Source organism: Armigeres subalbatus, unplaced genomic scaffold (genome assembly GCF_024139115.2).
Source record: "Armigeres subalbatus isolate Guangzhou_Male unplaced genomic scaffold, GZ_Asu_2 Contig1361, whole genome shotgun sequence".
Lineage (NCBI taxonomy): Eukaryota > Metazoa > Arthropoda > Insecta > Diptera > Culicidae > Armigeres > Armigeres subalbatus.
This window is the reverse complement of record NW_026942134.1, coordinates 6,129-23,016: the sequence shown is the minus strand read 5'-3', so window position 1 is coordinate 23,016 and position 16,888 is coordinate 6,129. Positions and strand designations below refer to the sequence as shown.

Below are 16,888 nucleotides of genomic sequence, written 5' to 3'. Positions count from 1 at the left end.
GGGTGTTGAGGATCATCCTCAGGAATTTGTTTTGGACCCGTTGAAGTTTGAGGTGGTGGGTTTTAGCGCAGCTCTCCCAGACCGGCATGCCATATTCGATCACAGGGAGGATGATTTGCTTGTAGACAGCAAGCTTATTTTTCAGGGACAATGACGACCGGCGGTTGATCAAAGGGTACAGTAGTTTCAACAAGACGTTACACTTTGTCACCGTTTTGTCAACCTGTTGCCTGAAAATAAGCTTGCTGTCGAGGGTCAAGCCAAGGCCCATTCCACAGTCGTGCCATTGAGGATGATTTTACAGTCCCCAGGCGGAACAAGTTTAGGGGATTTGGAGTGGGGGAAAATGATGACCTGGGTCTTCGCCGCGTTGATACAGATCTTCCAGCTGGTGAGGTACTCTGTCAGGGCATCCAGGCCTCGTTGGAGTTTTGCCACTAGCGCTCTGATCACTCTACCGTTGTAGACGATGGATGTGTCATCTGCGAACAGAGACAGAATGCCGCCTTCTGGAGGTTCTGGCATGTCGGAGGTGAACAGATTGAAAAGCAGGGGCCCGAGGATACTGCCCTGGGGACGCCTGCGACGATGTTGTGCGCATTGGAACTCGCTCCGCTGATTGAGACCCGGAATGTCCTTGCCGACAGGTAATTGTTGATGATTTTCACCAGGTAGCTGGGAAGATTGTAGCGTTGTAGTTTGTACACCAGGCCATCATGCCATACATTGTCAAATGCCTTCTCGACATCGAGTAAGGCCATGGCGGATGTTTTCGAGACAAACTTGTTCCGTCTGAGGACGTTGGTAACTCAGGTCAGTTGGTGTACAGTTGACCGACCGCGTCGGAAACCAAACTGTTCCTCGAGCAAGATGTTGAGATTTTCGGCAGACTCAAGTAACCGATGATGAATAGCTTTTTCGAATAGCTTGGATAACCCTGAGAGAAGGCTGATGGGTCGATAACTTTTGGGGAGGAAGGATCCTTCCCAGGCTTCCGGATGGGGATGACTTTCGCTGACTTCCAGGACGATGGGAAGTAGCTAAGCCGGAGACACTGATTAAAGATCAGCGAGAGGTGCTCAAAGAACGGAGCACTCATGTGTTTGAGCTCGAGATTCAGGATGCTGTCGAAGCCTGGGGCCTTCATGTTCTTCGACGATTTGATATAGGCCGTCAATTCGTCAGCTGAGATCTCCAACTCCTCCGAGAAGTCGTTGGGAATCAAATGGATGTTGTTAGCATGCTCGTTGACGGCTGCTTCGTGTGGACTGACGATGTTCTGCCCAAGATTATGTGAGCTGACGAAGTGACGACCTATTTCAGCGACCTTCTCTGCAGGAGTTATCAAGCGATCCTTAGAGCCATTATTGTCTAGTGGGATCAAAGGTGGAATGGGCCGAGGCTTGGATTTTAGAATTTTGGTCATTTTCCAGAACGGCTTAGCATAATCTGGGAGAGTGCGGATCTTATTCGAGAAGTCGTTATTTCTGAGGTCCACCATTCTGGCCTTGATAATTTTGTGATTCGATTGCAGCGTGCCTTAAGCTCAGAGCAGTCCAGTACGCTGAAACTGCCTGCGAGTGACATTCCGCAATCGAATCAAATCTTTGGTGAGTGTATCGATGTTTAAGGAGTTGCTTACCTGCCGAGCCGTCGGTACGTGTTGCTCTCGGGCCGCCGTGATCGCCTCCTCGATAGCGCACAGCTGGCGGTCGATACTTTCCGGCGTCTCCGGACGCACCTCGTAGTCGACGGTGTTATCGACGCACTGCTGGAAACGCTGCCAGTTCACTCGGTGGTAGTTCCGCCGTAACTGCTGGTGCCGATTGACCGAGGAGCCCAGTTCCGCCACCACCGGATAGTGATCCGAACTGAGCTCCTGGTATACAACCGGCTGCGAGACGTGGTCACTCAGGTTTGTTACGTAGAGGTCGAGCGTTGCGTGGGCACCGGACCGACTCAGCCGAGTGGGGGAATCCGGGCTCAGGATCGTGTAGTGGCCTTCCTCCATGTCGTTGCTCCAGATGGTGCCGTTTCGATTGCCGCGACTGTTGCCCCAGGTTTGATGTTTGGCATTCAAGTCGCCGGCAATGATATACTGGCCTTGCCTCCGCGTCAGCTTGACGATGTCCCTCCGAAGGGCAGCCGATGATCCATCGCCGGCTTTGGCCTGCGTTGGACAGTACGCCGCGATGAGCGCGATTGTGCCGACCGAAGTGATGATTTCGACACCGATGGCCTCGATGACACTGAGCTGGAAGCTTGGAAGCAGACGACAGTTGATGTTGTAGCGAAGAGCGATGGCCACACCATCTCCCCTGGTCGGCCGGTCGAGTCGCACGATGCGGAAGTCCGGGATGTTGACGTTAACCTCCGGTTTTAGGTGCGTTTCGGTGATGAACGCCACGTCTATTTCCTTCTCCTCAAGGAAATCCTTCAGCTCGATTGATTTGCTCTTTAGCGAGCAAGCGTTCCAGTTGACCAGGCCCACCCTAGCAGCCATTTTCAATGATGAACATGCCAAGTGTGAAGACCTGGTCGAATCGGGTTTTGCAGCCGCGCAGTCGGGTGGCGAGCTGCGCGAAGATCGGCATCAGTTGCTCCGGAGTGTACAGCGGGGCGGATTCTTCCGGTGGGACGGCTTCGTTCTCCGACTGCCGACGGAACCCAGGAGGAGGAAGCGGGGGCCATTCGCTGGTGGATGGTGCCGACGATGCTGGAGCTTGGACCGATGCAGCTGCCGCTGCCAGTCGCTTGTGCGGCTGTAGCGGTGGGAGTATTGGAATCACACGACGGGGAGCCGGGATGGCTGGAAAGTTCACCTCGTTGATTACAGGAACACGGTTCTTCTTCGGAATGGTCCTGGTGGAAGCCTTCTTCCGGATTTCCAGGAACTCGGCTCGCTTTGGGCAGCCCTTTGTGGTAGCCCGATGTTTGTCGCCACAGTTGGCGCACTTGGGATCGGCCACCTCCATTTTGTCGCACTCGTCCGTCGGATGGGGTTCGCCACACTTGTTGCAGCGCGGCTTCATGCGGCAGTTCCTGGTGCCGTGCCCGAAATTGAAGCAGTTGGTGCATTGCGTGACATCACGGTGCACTGGCCGATATCGCTCCCCAGTCAACGACGGTGTAATTTATAACACCAACCAGCTTCAGGTCCTTCCAGGTAGTGGAGCCGTGCTCCAGATGGATCAGGTAAAGCTGGTCGCGATATTTCCTCGCCTTGTCGTGACGAGCGATCTTGTGGACGGCTACTGGCTTCAGTCCGCAACTTTCAAGCTCTGCTTGGAGCTCTTCCTCCTTCATGTCGTGAAGTCCGCGCAGCAAAGCCTTGAGCGGCTTCGTGCCGGGGTGGTCATGAGTGTAGTACTCATACTTGTGGACCTCGAGGAACTCCACGACGGATTGATGATGGTCCCTGTTGGCCGGCATCACTTTCACGCCCTCGCTGCAGAGCCGAAAAGTACATTTCAGCCCCTTAGCGATCAGCTGGCGAATTTTTGGGCGTAAATCCGGCGGATCGCCCTTCACAAACAAGGGCGGGCACTTCTCCTTCCGCTCCGGTTGCACCTGCGGCAGCTGCGATTGCTGCTTCTTCCTCTTTTTCGGCGGATTGCTGGCGTCATCAAGCGGCAACGGCGAAAACACGTTGCTCTGCAAAAGCTGCTTGGAGGGGTTACCCGCGCCTCCAAGAGCAGTGCGCTTAGGCACTTTTCCAGCGACCGAATCGGCCACCGAGTCTCCCATGACGGGTCCGGGAGAAAATAACGCCAACGCGACAGGCGAAAACGTAAACAGCGAAAGAACGAGAAAAAACACTTCGAAAAAATGCGCGAGCAAAAAACACGTCCGTACGTGTTGCTGTCTCGAACTGGGATCCTCTGACGAGATCATGCGTTGAGGAGGAGTGTTGAAGTACAAAGCAACTCATTGATCATAGTAGGCAACCTGTTACACTGTTCATTGACATACATATAATTTGTAGAAAATAAATCATTCCTGAATTACACTTCAAACAGTAAAGACGTGTTTGGTCATTTGTCTGCTCAATTACCAATAGAATCAACTATGGAAACTGAATCAAAAGCCCCCTAATATCCAGGAAAACTGAAGCCAGTTGCTCCTTGTGCGCATAAGCCAGCTATATATCTGAAGAGGCAATGAAGAGACAATTGTTTGTTCCTTTCCCTTTTCGAAATCCAAAATGAGTATTTGAGAGCAATGCATTTTCTTCGACCCAATGGTCGACTCTCGAAAGAATCATTTTCTCCAATAATTTTCCCATGCATTATAGCATCGCAATCAATCGGTATGAATTATGATCAGACGCTGATTTCCCAGGCTTTGGAATAGCCATTCTGGTGGTACGATGATGTATAGAATAGATTTAGTTTTTTGAGATTTGTGGCTTAGGTTAAGTTTCCAGTCTGTTAGTCCTCTAGTAAGATTTTTCGTCACTAGCTGACTTAAGAATTTTTCATGAATCGGCTCTCCGATTCATGAAAAATTCTGTGCTGTTGGATAAGGTTGTGTTACGGTTGGTTTTATGTTGTTCGAATAGTTGTAAATATTCGATCGAGTCTGTATCATTTGTGCTATTTTGTGTATGTTTTATTTGTTGATTCAGTGTCTGGACTGAAGAGGAAAGCCTGAAAGTAGGCAATAAAATATTTAGTTGTGATTTGTCCCAAGTTTGTTCCAGACACAAACATCGAATCGTTTATGCTAAATGGCATTAATTGATTCGAGGGGCCCAAATAGGATAAGAATCCTACTCAGCTATGAATACAGCAAACTAATTGCTGTAGACAAAAAGCGCAATACGCAATAAAAATATACATGCGGAATTCGACTGATGGACCAAAATCTCATATGAAACCTCGACATTTCCCTAATGAGCACCACCAAGCCGTCTCTCTCAGGGCACCCGGAGGGAACGTGCATTATTTTAATTTGTTATTTGTTACATATTAATTGTTTGTTTCATTATGTTTATATAAAATAATTGTTGTTACACTGGGGCTTGTTACAATGTGGTAAATACCTTGGGGATTTTGGATTACCTTCCATATAGAATCTAATGATAGTGAATTTGAAAAAAAGGCAGATCAATATGGCTTTGTTGCCCATTTTGTCCTATTCGAGATACTTCACCAGTATTCAAAATATTCACATTGAAATCGTCACACAAATCATAGAAAATTGGCGCTCTATAATCGCCAAATATTTCGCCCCATCCAATACCACCCGCATGGAAGGATGTCTAAAAGCGAACAGGAATCTACCTCGAAAAGACGCAAACCACCTTAGTCAAGATTCATTTATACTCGGGCCCGTATAATGGTTCATTCGGCTATTTACAATTGTGTGTGTATCTACCGGTGCACTCGTCGAAGCGGTTCAAATGCCACGCGCCATGTTTTTTCACTTTTATCATTCGCTTCGCACGCGCACCGTACATCTTCGAACATTTTTGGAAGTTTTCCATTTTGTTTTTTGTTTGACAGATACGTATTTCGACCTCAACAGTAAGTCAAGTGTCTCGTACTGAACTCGAATTGAACTAATTTTCTTCTTTATCTCAATTTGCAGCTGATCTTCGTTGTGATGAACCAGGGCAAGGGAAGCAAAACCCTTGGGACGATACTTAAGGTACGCATTTAGAAAAGCTTTTAAACTGGACCCGCCAGTTCCACTGCTAAAAATGCTATCGTCATGGTGAACCTCTCTCATAATCTTCTTTATTTCTTTTAACCGCAGACAAGAAACTCCAGCAGATTATCGTTGAGATAACCCCCATCCTCCGTTCACTGGGCGGGTAGTGAAACCCGGGGGCAATACTAGAAATTCGCATTTGGGACACACTACGTCAGCATATTATGGTGCAACTCCGGGAGGAAAATACCATGCAGTCATCAAAACCGATGCGAACACTCGATCGTGACCCAAGCGACAGTGCAATGGAGATAATCACATCGGTTTCAAAACATCGGGATGGGAAGATATCCTCCAGCGCAACCCCATCGATGAAGACGGCAACTCCGCATCTCATACCATTCTGGTCAATAGGGGCACTACCTCTCTTCTGACATCAGGCGATATCAGCTGGAAACACCCGCCGTTGGGAAAAAGAAAACAACGAACGGAACCTATAACCGACTGCATTGTGGCAAATCAAGGAACATTCCATGGAACGATGCACATGTCCAGTTTTTCCCAAGCCGATTAACTCTTTTTATGTACCATGGTTGGATATTCCTAATAAATATTATTGGTTGTCCTAATTTATAATAATAAAGAACAAATTAAAATTTTTTTTTCGTTTTCCTGGTAAAAACACTGCGTTTCATTGATTTGTATGAGAATAACAAAAAGAGAAAGGAGAAAAGAAGCAATATGGTACTCACGTCTAGGAGAAATCTAGGAGACCCATGGTAATCGTGTCTAGAAGATATCGAGGTAATATCTAGGAGACCACACCTGTCAAACTCGGTCTACTCGTCTAAAATTTGAGGTAGACACCGGTTTAAACGGTTCCCGCTCGGAAAGATCTTCTAGACTTCTTCCGTGATATCTCTGAGACAAAAAGATGAGTCTCCTAGATATTTTTCTTCGATGTCTAGAACCTGTCAGACCTCAAATCCGCCTCAAATGCAACAACCGTTTAAACCGGTGTCTACCTCAAATTTTAGACGAGTAGACCGTTTGAACCGGAAAGGATTTGACATAACGGTTCTCTTAGATAACGCAGAGATATCTCCTAGACATTAGTACCACAGCTCTACTAGATTTTTATTAGATATGATTTAGATATGGGTACCTCGATTCTTCTTCTTTTTGTTCCTCTTTATGTTTCGGTTTGTTTACAATAAAAATTATAAAATCATTTTAAATATTTTATTAGCATATGTTTTACAGGTTTTACATTATTATACAAACAATTAGTTAGCATTATATTATATTCGAGAATTAGAAAGCCTTTAAATTAATTACAAAGGACCCTCCGCCCTGGCATGAGTTGGGCATAATCAAATAGAATTTCGGAAGGATTCCGAATGGAACTCAGAAATTATTCAGAATGAAATCCCCAAAGGATTCATATGATTCATCAAGAATATTGAAAGGAATCCTGAAGGGATTTAAATCCAAAAGCGAAAGCACTTTTTGTGCAATCTCGAAAGGGTACCGAATTGAATTAATTCTTCAGATGAAATTTCTAGAGGATAGCGAATGGGATCACAAGCATATACCGAAAAGTTCTTCTCGGGGTTCCATTTCTGAACTGCCGTTCCGTTCAGAATCCTCTGGAGATTTCTTTAGGAATCATCTCTGATTACATTCGCAAACTTTACGGCATTTCTTGCGGATTGCAGGATTCCACACTAAAGAGCAAGCACTCTTTATGGAATTTCAAAAGTATTCCGAATGAAATCTTGCGAATTTCGAATGAAATCCCGGAAGGATTCTCAATGGAATTTCCAGGGGATTCCGAATAGAATACCCCCAAATCACTTCGAATGAAATCTCAAAATAATATCGAATATCATTCACAAAGGATTACGAATAGAATTCCTAAAGACCCAATGAAATCACTAAAAGATTCGGAATGGAATATGAATTAGATTCCACATTTAACTTTGAAATTATATGAATCTTTTCGTAATTCACTAATAAAACTTTTCGTAATTACCTGTGAAATTCATTCGAGATCCCATTCCGAATCTTTTCGTGATTCCATTGGGTATTCTTTAGTAATTCTATTCGGAATTCTTGCGGGATTACATACTTAATCCTTTACGAATTGATTCGAATCCTTGCAGGATTACATTCGTAATCCTTTACGAATTGAAATCGAAATTGTTTGGGTATTCCATTCGAAATTCATTGTGAATGGAATCCTCAATCCATTCAGAATAATTTACATTATTACATTCTAAATCTGTCCAGCATTAAAATAAGAATACTTGAGGATTCGGTTTTGAATCCTATAGGTATTTTATCCGGAATCCTCCCGTGATTTCATTCGGATTCCCATGAGAATACCCAAGGGATTTCAAATGAAATCTCGAAAGGATTCCAAATAAAATCAGTAGAGCAACAAAACGCAAGAGCGAGCGCGCGCGACCTTTTGTGATTTCGGTATTTGTGTGTGGTATCATTCTGTTATAGCAGCCCCATGATAAATTTTTGCCAGGATCCACCTTGTGTTGACCGTTGCTCGTCGGATGGTCGTGCCTTCACACCCATCAGCAACTTGAAACAGATTCACATATTTATTGAACCTGGAATGAGGAAAGGAAGAAGCTTAGCAGGTATAAGACATTATCCTATATTATTCCATTTGGCACAATATATAGTAAAATCAAAATTAACTCACCTGCATTTTGATGTTGTAATTATGCATAACTTTGTCCTACGTTGTTAGATCTTGGCCCGCGGTAAAGGTACTTACGAGCAACTGCACCTGTGCTTCCAAGTCGATGTCGATTGCTTCCAGGTTTTCCCTTACAATCTTCTGGTAGAGCTCATTTCAATCCGTTACATCATTAGTGGTCTCCGACCGTGGTTCCAAAAGTGCGCTAAAACATCTCCTTGATGTATTACGCCTCTACACCATCTATCTGTTCGACGACATCACTTCATCAGATATTCAATAGCTTTCTGCTGAGTCGCAAGCACAGCCAAAGCATTGACCGTTATGTTACGTACATATTTATCAATATTATTGCCAATATCGAGACGCATAGTGGAAAACATGGTGGCCAATCCTATGGTCCTGACCAAGTCGCCGTTATCACGAAGGTGTTATTGCCAATAATGTGGGGGGGTAAAGTTGTAGGATGACATTTTGAAGCCGGTCTTATGTAGCTTGGGCCACGATCGACACGGGCTGTTTCCGTAGATTTTCCGTTGAGTTTTGGACGTTTTATTCCATCGGTTGCGACAGGTGGATTTTTTCGCCACGGTTACATGATACGGAGTTAAACGTACGCTAGTTGTCGCTTTCAAGGATTCGCTATCCTTTTCACCGGTGATCAGCTGAGATTTTCTGTAAATGAGATAAAGATAATTGATGTTCAACAAAACGAATCTTTACAGCAGTTGAATAGCCGTGTCCAGGTGAACAGGTTTCAAAAATTATTATTGATTGCGCCCACGTTATCCCTGGTAGATATGCGTACAACCCCGTGCATAGCCTCTTGTTCATCGGCACTGGAACCTCTGCTACTCAGAATTCCTGGAAGAATTTTCTTGTATTTCCTGTTTGAATTCTCCCAAAATGTTTTATTTGTTTTGGAAGGATTTTTTGTTTCGGAATTCTTATGAGTTGTCCTTGGAGTCCTGAGAGAATTTCTTAAGGAAACCTGAAGGATGATTTTTTTGAGAATTCCGAAAGAATATTCAGAGAAATTTCGAAAGGATTCCTTCGGGAATACTGAGAGGAATCCTTGGGGAACCTGAGAGGATTCTTCGAGGAATACTGACAAGATTCCTTTTGGAACCCTGAGAGGATTCCTTGAGGAATTCCGGAGAAGATTTCTTGGGAAGTCCTGAGAGGATTCCTTGGTAAATCTAAAGAGAATTCCTTGGGGATTCCTTGTACAATCCTGGGAGGGTTTTTTCAGCAATCCTGGTTGGGTCCTCTGGGCAACCCTGGGAGGATTCCTTACGGAACCCTGGAAGGATTCTTTGGGGCATCCGTAAAGGATTCCTTGGAGTATCTGAAAAGATTCCTCAGGGAGTCCTGAGATGACTTTTTAGGAAATTGGCGAATCCTGGGTGGATTTCATGGGGAAGCCTAGAGCACATATTAAGAATTGTTTTTTTTTTCGACTAAGTCGAGTAAAGTACGAGACACTGAAGACGGCCTTACTGTTGAGGTCGAAATACGTATCTGTCAAGTTACAATCAAGTGGTGGAATTAAACGAGTTAGTGCGAACTCGTCTTATGACAAGCTAAGAGGATTCCTTGGGAAGAATCGCGGGAGGATTCCATGGGGAATCCTGTGAGCGTTCTTTAGGGCATCTTGACAGGATCCTTGAAGAATCCTGAAATCAATAAATCAATAAATTACGTTACGCTTAGAGGGGGAGGGGTTCCCTGAAGTGTGACAACCCATATAAAATTGTCATATCTTTCATACAAAAAGTGTGACATAGGTGGAGGGGGTTGAAAATGGCAGTTTTTAGCGTTACGTTATTAATGGATTTTCCGTTAGGACATCCTAAGTGGATTCCATGGAGAATCCTGAGAGGATTCCTTGGAGAACCCTGAGAGTATTCCTTGAAGAATCTTGAGAGGATTCTTTGAAGGATCCTGGGAGGATTCGTTGGAGAATCTTGAGAAGATTCCTTGGGGAATTCCGGAAGGATTTATAGAGAAATTTTGGGAGGATTGTTTGGAGAAACATAAAAGAAATATTCTGAGAGGATCCCTTGAGAAGAATCCAGGGAGAATTCACTGGGGATTCTTTAAAGAATTATGCGTGTATCTCTTTGAGGAATTCTTGGAGAATCTTGGGAGCATTCCTTGGGGAATTTAGCGAAGATTCATTGAGGATTTGCGGAATTTTTTTTTAGAGAATTTTTTTGGAGGATTGAATGGAGAATCTTGGAGTGGATTCCCGGAAGGAAACCAACTGGATTCTCGATGGAACGCCTACTGGAATCTCAAAAGATTGCTAACTAGATTCCCCGTGAAACGCCTACTGAATTCTCGGAGGAATATCTACTGGAGTTCTGGAGGAACGCCTACTAGATTCCCGAAGGAACACTTTAAAGATTCCAAGGAAAAAAATCCCAAAGGAACGCTTACATGATTAGTTTACTGCATTAGTCGACATCGGAAGGAAATTATGCCATATTAAAAAATATTTTCTGCTATCTATTCTATTTTGCTATTCCATATCTCGATATTTCCATAAGTCGATGGTCTCTTCAAAATCGACTCATGGAGGTTTGACTGTAGATTCGCGAAGGAACGCCTACTGGATTCCCGAAGGAACGTCTACTGTATTCCCGAAGAAACACCTAATAAATTATTAACTTACTGGACTTCCGGAGGAACGCCTACTGGATTCTGAAAAGATTGCTCACTAGATTCCCAGAAGAATACCTACTGGATTCCCGAGAAAACGCCTACTAGATTCCCGAAAGAACGCCACCTGGATTCTAAGGAGATTGCCCCTTAGATCCCCGAAGAACGTCTACTGGATTCCCAAAGGAACGCCTGCTACATTCCCGAAGGAACACCTACTGGATTCCCGAAGGAACACCTATTGGATTCTGAGGAGATTGCTCACTAGATTCCGAAAAAAAAACATCTATTAAATTCCCGATGGAGCTCATACTAGATTCTGAATTGCTCACTAGATTTCTGGAGGAAACCCAATGGAATTCACGAAAGAACGCCTTCTAGGTTTCCGCATGAATGCCTACTAGATTCCCAAAGAAACGCTTATTGGACTTCCGGAGAAACGCCGAAAGAATTCACACAGCATTATCAAAGAAATATCTGTCGCATTTCCGAAAAAAAATATCTGTCTCATTATTGGAGGGGTGTAGTACGGACTGGAGAAATTCCTGCATCCCCGTATAAGAATTTCTATCGCATTCCAGTATCAACCCCTCATGCATTAGCAATTTTTACTGCATTCCCGAATGAATCTTTAATCTATCGCATTCCCAAAGAAATCCCTACAATACTATCAAAAGAATCCTTACTACATTCCCGAAGCAGCCCCTACTGCTTTTTGTACTGTAGTGCCGAAGAAACCCCAACTGAATACTCGAAGCAATTCCCACTGCATTTCTTAAGGGATCTCCATCGCATACCCGAAGAAATCTTTATAGCATTATCGAATGAATCTCAACTGTATTCCAGAAGGAATGGCTATCGCATTCCCGTAGCAATCCCTACTAAATTCCAGAAGAAATTCTTTATGCATTCAATCACATTGGCGCAGGAACCCTAGTGCATTCCCGTGGGAATCTCTATCGCATTTCCGAAGAAATCCTAACTTAATTCCCGAAGTAATACCATAGATATAATTATAACCAACTGCTTTGCCGAAGGAATCTTTATTGCATTCTCAATTGAATCTCTATTGCATTGTCGTATAATAAGTGCAATCCCGAAGCGATCTCCATCGCATTCTCAAAGGAAGCCTAACTCAATTCCCGAAGCAATACCCACTGGATTCCAGAAGGAATCTCAATCACATTTCCGAAGCAATTCATATGACATTTCCTAAGGAATCTTTATTGCATACCCGAAGGAATCTCTATAATATTTCCAAAGGAATCTCTACTGCATTCCCGAAGCAATTACTATACTGCATTTTTTAACGAAACTCTTATCGCATTGCCAGAGGGATAATTTCTGGATCCCCAAAATAATTCCTTCTGGATTCCTGAAGAAATCTCTTCTGGTTTTCTGAAGAAACCCCTTCTCAATATCATCAGTATTTTTCTAAATAGTTGAGGAGATTTGGACGTCAAATAAAAAAGTCTACCTACCTAGTTGAAATCTAATAGTTCCACTGTTGTAGTTCATTACGAAACTGTCGGTTGCCTCCAGACATAATTGCCGTTTGGCTCTAGTGGGCACAAGAAGCACTGGTAGTGAGGTTCAATTCAATGCACATATTGGAAAGCAATGGTGGGTAAAGCATTCTGCCCGAATCCAAGAAATCCAAACCGAAAGCTTCGTTAATTGTAGACCCGTGTTGCGCCGCTCAGAGCATTTATGCCATTCGGCAAGCGTTGAACGGAGCTTTCCCAGCCATCCTTTTATGCTGATATATTCGTTACCGAAGGCAAAGTTTTGTTGCGGAACGATTAAATATCTCTGTGGAATGGCAGAAAAATAAAAGTTAAAATCGTTAGAGTAGCGGATATTAGGTATTTTAATGAATGTGTTTAAAATCGGAAGGATTAGGTATTTAATGTTTTTTCTAACCCTACTCATTCAGACTACGAGTTTCATCACATGATATGATACGATTATCTTGATTTAAATGTTTATAAATCAACAACAACAGTGAAAATTACAAATACGAAACGTTTCATATCGAGTGATAAAGCTCGTTTAGTTTATCGCGGAAACATTTCGAAATATCTTTTGGCACTTACCTGCATTGGATCCAGAAGTGGCCTTTCCAAAAAGCTCATTTTTCGTAGCGATGACCTAGGTGATGACTAGCATCATTATCTCCGATGGCTTTAGAGGGTGTACGGAAATGGTGATATGCAAAGATCGACGAAGGATGACGTAGTTGAAAGCTACCAAGTCTGCTGGTACCGGAACTGAAAATGTAATTCAGCTGCGACTGAACCAATCTTGTACCGTAGTTTTCGCAGTATCGAGGGAAATGACATCTGCCTCGCTGATGGCCGGGTCCACGGTGTACTTTGTCTACGTGCCGTAAACGCTTTCGATCGACTTCCGCCAGCTCTCACTGTCACCGCCGCCGCCTATACCGAACACAAGGGTCGAATCCCGTGTGATTGTTATTTCCGTTTTTACTAAAATAAACTGGTCACCACGCAACCGAGGAGCTGAGTCTTATAGAGATTTTTCTGGTAATTTCTCCGCAGCTTTATTTTTTCCGATCTGAAGTGAGGTGTGGACAAGATGGCGACTGCAAAAATCGCGAGGCAAATACGGCTAAACCGGCTATAAACCGATTCAGCAGTGCGAGTGTGTAGAGGTAAACAAATACACTCGCAAAAATCGAAGGGAATTATACATATGGTTTGGGTTCAAACTTAATTTGAAACTTGACTAGGGTGGTTGGTGTCCTAACGAGGTAGATTTTCTGTTCGCTGTTAGATATCGTTCCGTGCGGGTACATATGGTTTGGGTTCAAACTTAATTTGAAACTTGACTAGGGTGGTTGGTGTCCTAACGAGGTAGATTTTCTGTTCGCTGTTAGATATCGTTCCGTGCGGGTTCTTTTCTCCTTTCTCTTTTTGTTATTCTCATACAAATCAATGAAACGCAGTGTTTTTACCAGGAAAACGAAAAAAAAATTTTAATTTGTTCTTTATTATTATAAATTAGGACAACCAATAATATTTATTAGGAATATCCAACCATGGTACATAAAAAGAGTTAATCGGCTTGGGAAAAACTGGACATGTGCATCGTTCCATGGAATGTTCCTTGATTTGCCACAATGCAGTCGGTTATAGGTTCCGTTCGTTGGTTTCTTTTTCCCAACGGCGGGTGTTTCCAGCTGATATCGCCTGATGTCAGAAGAGAGGTGGTGCCCCTATTGGCCAGAATGGTATGAGATGCGGAGTTGCCGTCTTCATCGATGGGGTTGCGCTGGAGGATGTCTTCCCATCCCGATGTTTTGAAACCGATGTGATTATCTCTATTGCACTGTCGCTTGGGTCACGATCGAGTGTTCGCATCGGTTTTGATGACTGCATGGTATTTTCCTCCCGGAGTTGCACCATAATATGCTGACGTAGTGTGTCCCAAATGCGAATTTTTAGTATTGCCCCCGGGTTTCACTACCCGCCCAGTGAACGGAGGATGGGGGTTATCTCAACGATAATCTGCTGGAGTTTCTTGCCTGCGGTTATAAGAAATAAAGAAGATTATGAGAGAGGTTCACCATGACGATAGCATTTTTAGCAGTGGAACTGGCGGGTCCAGTTTAAAAGCTTTTCTAAATGCGTACCTTAAGTATCGTCCCAAGGGTTTTGCTTCCCTTGCCCTGGTTCATCACAACGAAGATCAGCTGCAAATTGAGATAAAGAAGAAAATTAGTTCAATTCGAGTCAAGTACGAGACACTTGACTTACCGTTGAGGTCGAAATACGTATCTGTCAAACAAGAAACAAAATGGAAAACTACCAAAATGTAAAACTTCGAAGATGTACGGTGCGCGTGCGAAGCGAATGATAAAAGTGAAAAAAGATGGCGCGTGGCATTTGAACCGCTTCGACGAGTGCACCGGTAGATACACACACAATTGTAAATAGCCGAATGAACCATTATACGGGCCCGAGTATAAATGAATCTTGACTAAGGTGGTTTGCGTCTTTTCGAGGTAGATTCCTGTTCGCTTTTAGACATCCTTCCATGCGGGTTGTTGCATTTGAGGCGGATTTGAGGTCTGACAGGTTCTAGACATCGAAGAAAAATATCTAGGAGACTCATCTTTTTGTCTCAGAGATATCACGGAAGAAGTCTAGAAGATCTTTCCAAGCGGGCATGTGCGTTCATATCACCCAATGATAGAAGGGAGACTGAGCTCCAAAGTTGTCGATGATTAAGTGATGCATTTGATTTTTGTTTGTTTGTTTGTTTTTATTAGCGGCATTTCACACTGCTAGAGTGCATTCATGCCGTATCCAAAAATATCCCTCCCATTACCCATTACAATATAACATTTCATTTCTAGACCAATATTTGAAAAGGGCGTAACAGCCAAAAATTATTCCATCTGATTCTTTATCTACATATATAGCTATATATGTGGCACGGCGAATGCTGGGTAAAGCGTACCATTGGTACTTCGCGTACCTGAAGGAATAAAATAGACCCCATCTCGCGGTCCTTAGCCTCTTACCCAGCAACTCCTATCCCTACCTCCCCGCGGTGCTGGCCGGGATACGAGCAACCTTAGGGAAGATCGGGTAACCAACCTCGGTGGGAACTATGGTCGTATGCTGACAGGGAAGGGGGGGTTTGCTCCTCTCCGGAGGTGCAAATCTTATTGAGCGTCTGTTCTCCATGTCAGGATCGGCTCACAACAGCGTCTGTTCTCCATGTTCTCCAAAGGCGCGTGATCGGGTGGTGGCCGATCAATGAAAGAATGTGCAAGTTGAGGATCAAAGGCCGGTTCTTCAACTTCAGCATAATCAACGTCCATAGCCCACACTCCGGAAGCACTGATGATGATAAGGACGCATTCTACGCGCAGCTGGAACGTGAGTACGACAGCTGCCCAAGCCACGACGTCAAAATCATCATAGGAGATTTGAACGCTCAGGTTGGCCAAGAGGAGGAGTTTAGACCGACTATTGGAAAGTTCAGCGCTCACCGGCTGACGAACGAAAACGGCCTACGACTAATTGATTTCGCCGCCTCCAAGAATATGGCCATTCGCAGCACCTACTTCCAACACAGCCTCCCGTATCGGTACACCTGGAGATCCACCACTGCAGACTGAATCACAAATCGACCACGTTCTGATTGATGGACGGCACTTCTCCGACATTATCGACGTCAGGACATATCGTGGCGCTAACATCGACTCTGACCACTATCTGGTGATGGTTAAACTGCGCCCAAAACTATCCGTCATCAACAATGTTCGGTACCGACGACCACCGCGGTACGACCTAGAGCGACTGAAGCAACCTGATGTCGCCACTGCATACGCGCAGCATCTCGAGGCAGCGTTGCCGGAAGAGGGTGAGCTCGATGGGGCCCCTCTTGAGGACTGCTGGAATACAGTCAAAGCAGCCATTAACGACGCAGCGGAGAACAACGTCGGGTATATGGGTCGAAGTCGACGGAACGATTGGTTCGACGAAGAGTGCAGACAGATTTTGGAGGAGAAGGACGCAGCGCGGGCGGTCGCGCTGCAGCAAAGGTACCCGGCAGAACGTGGAACGTTATAGACGGAAGCGGAGACAACAGACCCGCCTTTTTCAGGAGAAGAAACGCCGCCTGGAAGAAGCGGAGTGCGAGGAGATGGAACAGCTGTGCCGTTCTCAAGATACACGCAAGTTCTATCAGAAGCTCAACGCATCCCGCAAAGGCTTCGTGCCGCGAGCCGAAATGTGCCGGGATAAGGATGGGAGCATCTTGACGGACGAACGTGTGGTGATCGAAAGGTGGAAGCAGCACTACGAGGAACATCTG

The 16,888-nt window shown here is 44.6% G+C and overlaps 2 long non-coding RNA genes across 2 annotated transcripts; one reads left to right on the top strand and one right to left on the bottom strand.

The window, feature by feature from the left end:
- Positions 1-5,419: 5,419 nt before the first annotated feature.
- Positions 5,420-6,322, top strand: LOC134202695 (uncharacterized). The gene is made up of 3 exons (XR_009977306.1): positions 5,420-5,528; positions 5,593-5,652; positions 5,761-6,322. It is a non-coding gene; the product is annotated as an uncharacterized LOC134202695 (long non-coding RNA).
- A 7,746-nt stretch (positions 6,323-14,068) lies between these two features.
- On the bottom strand, positions 14,069-15,101 carry LOC134202694 (uncharacterized). Its single transcript, XR_009977305.1, has 3 exons — positions 14,818-15,101; positions 14,694-14,753; positions 14,069-14,585 (listed from the first exon to the last, which is right to left on the bottom strand). It is a non-coding gene; the product is annotated as an uncharacterized LOC134202694 (long non-coding RNA).
- Between the last annotated feature and the right edge of the window lie 1,787 nt (positions 15,102-16,888).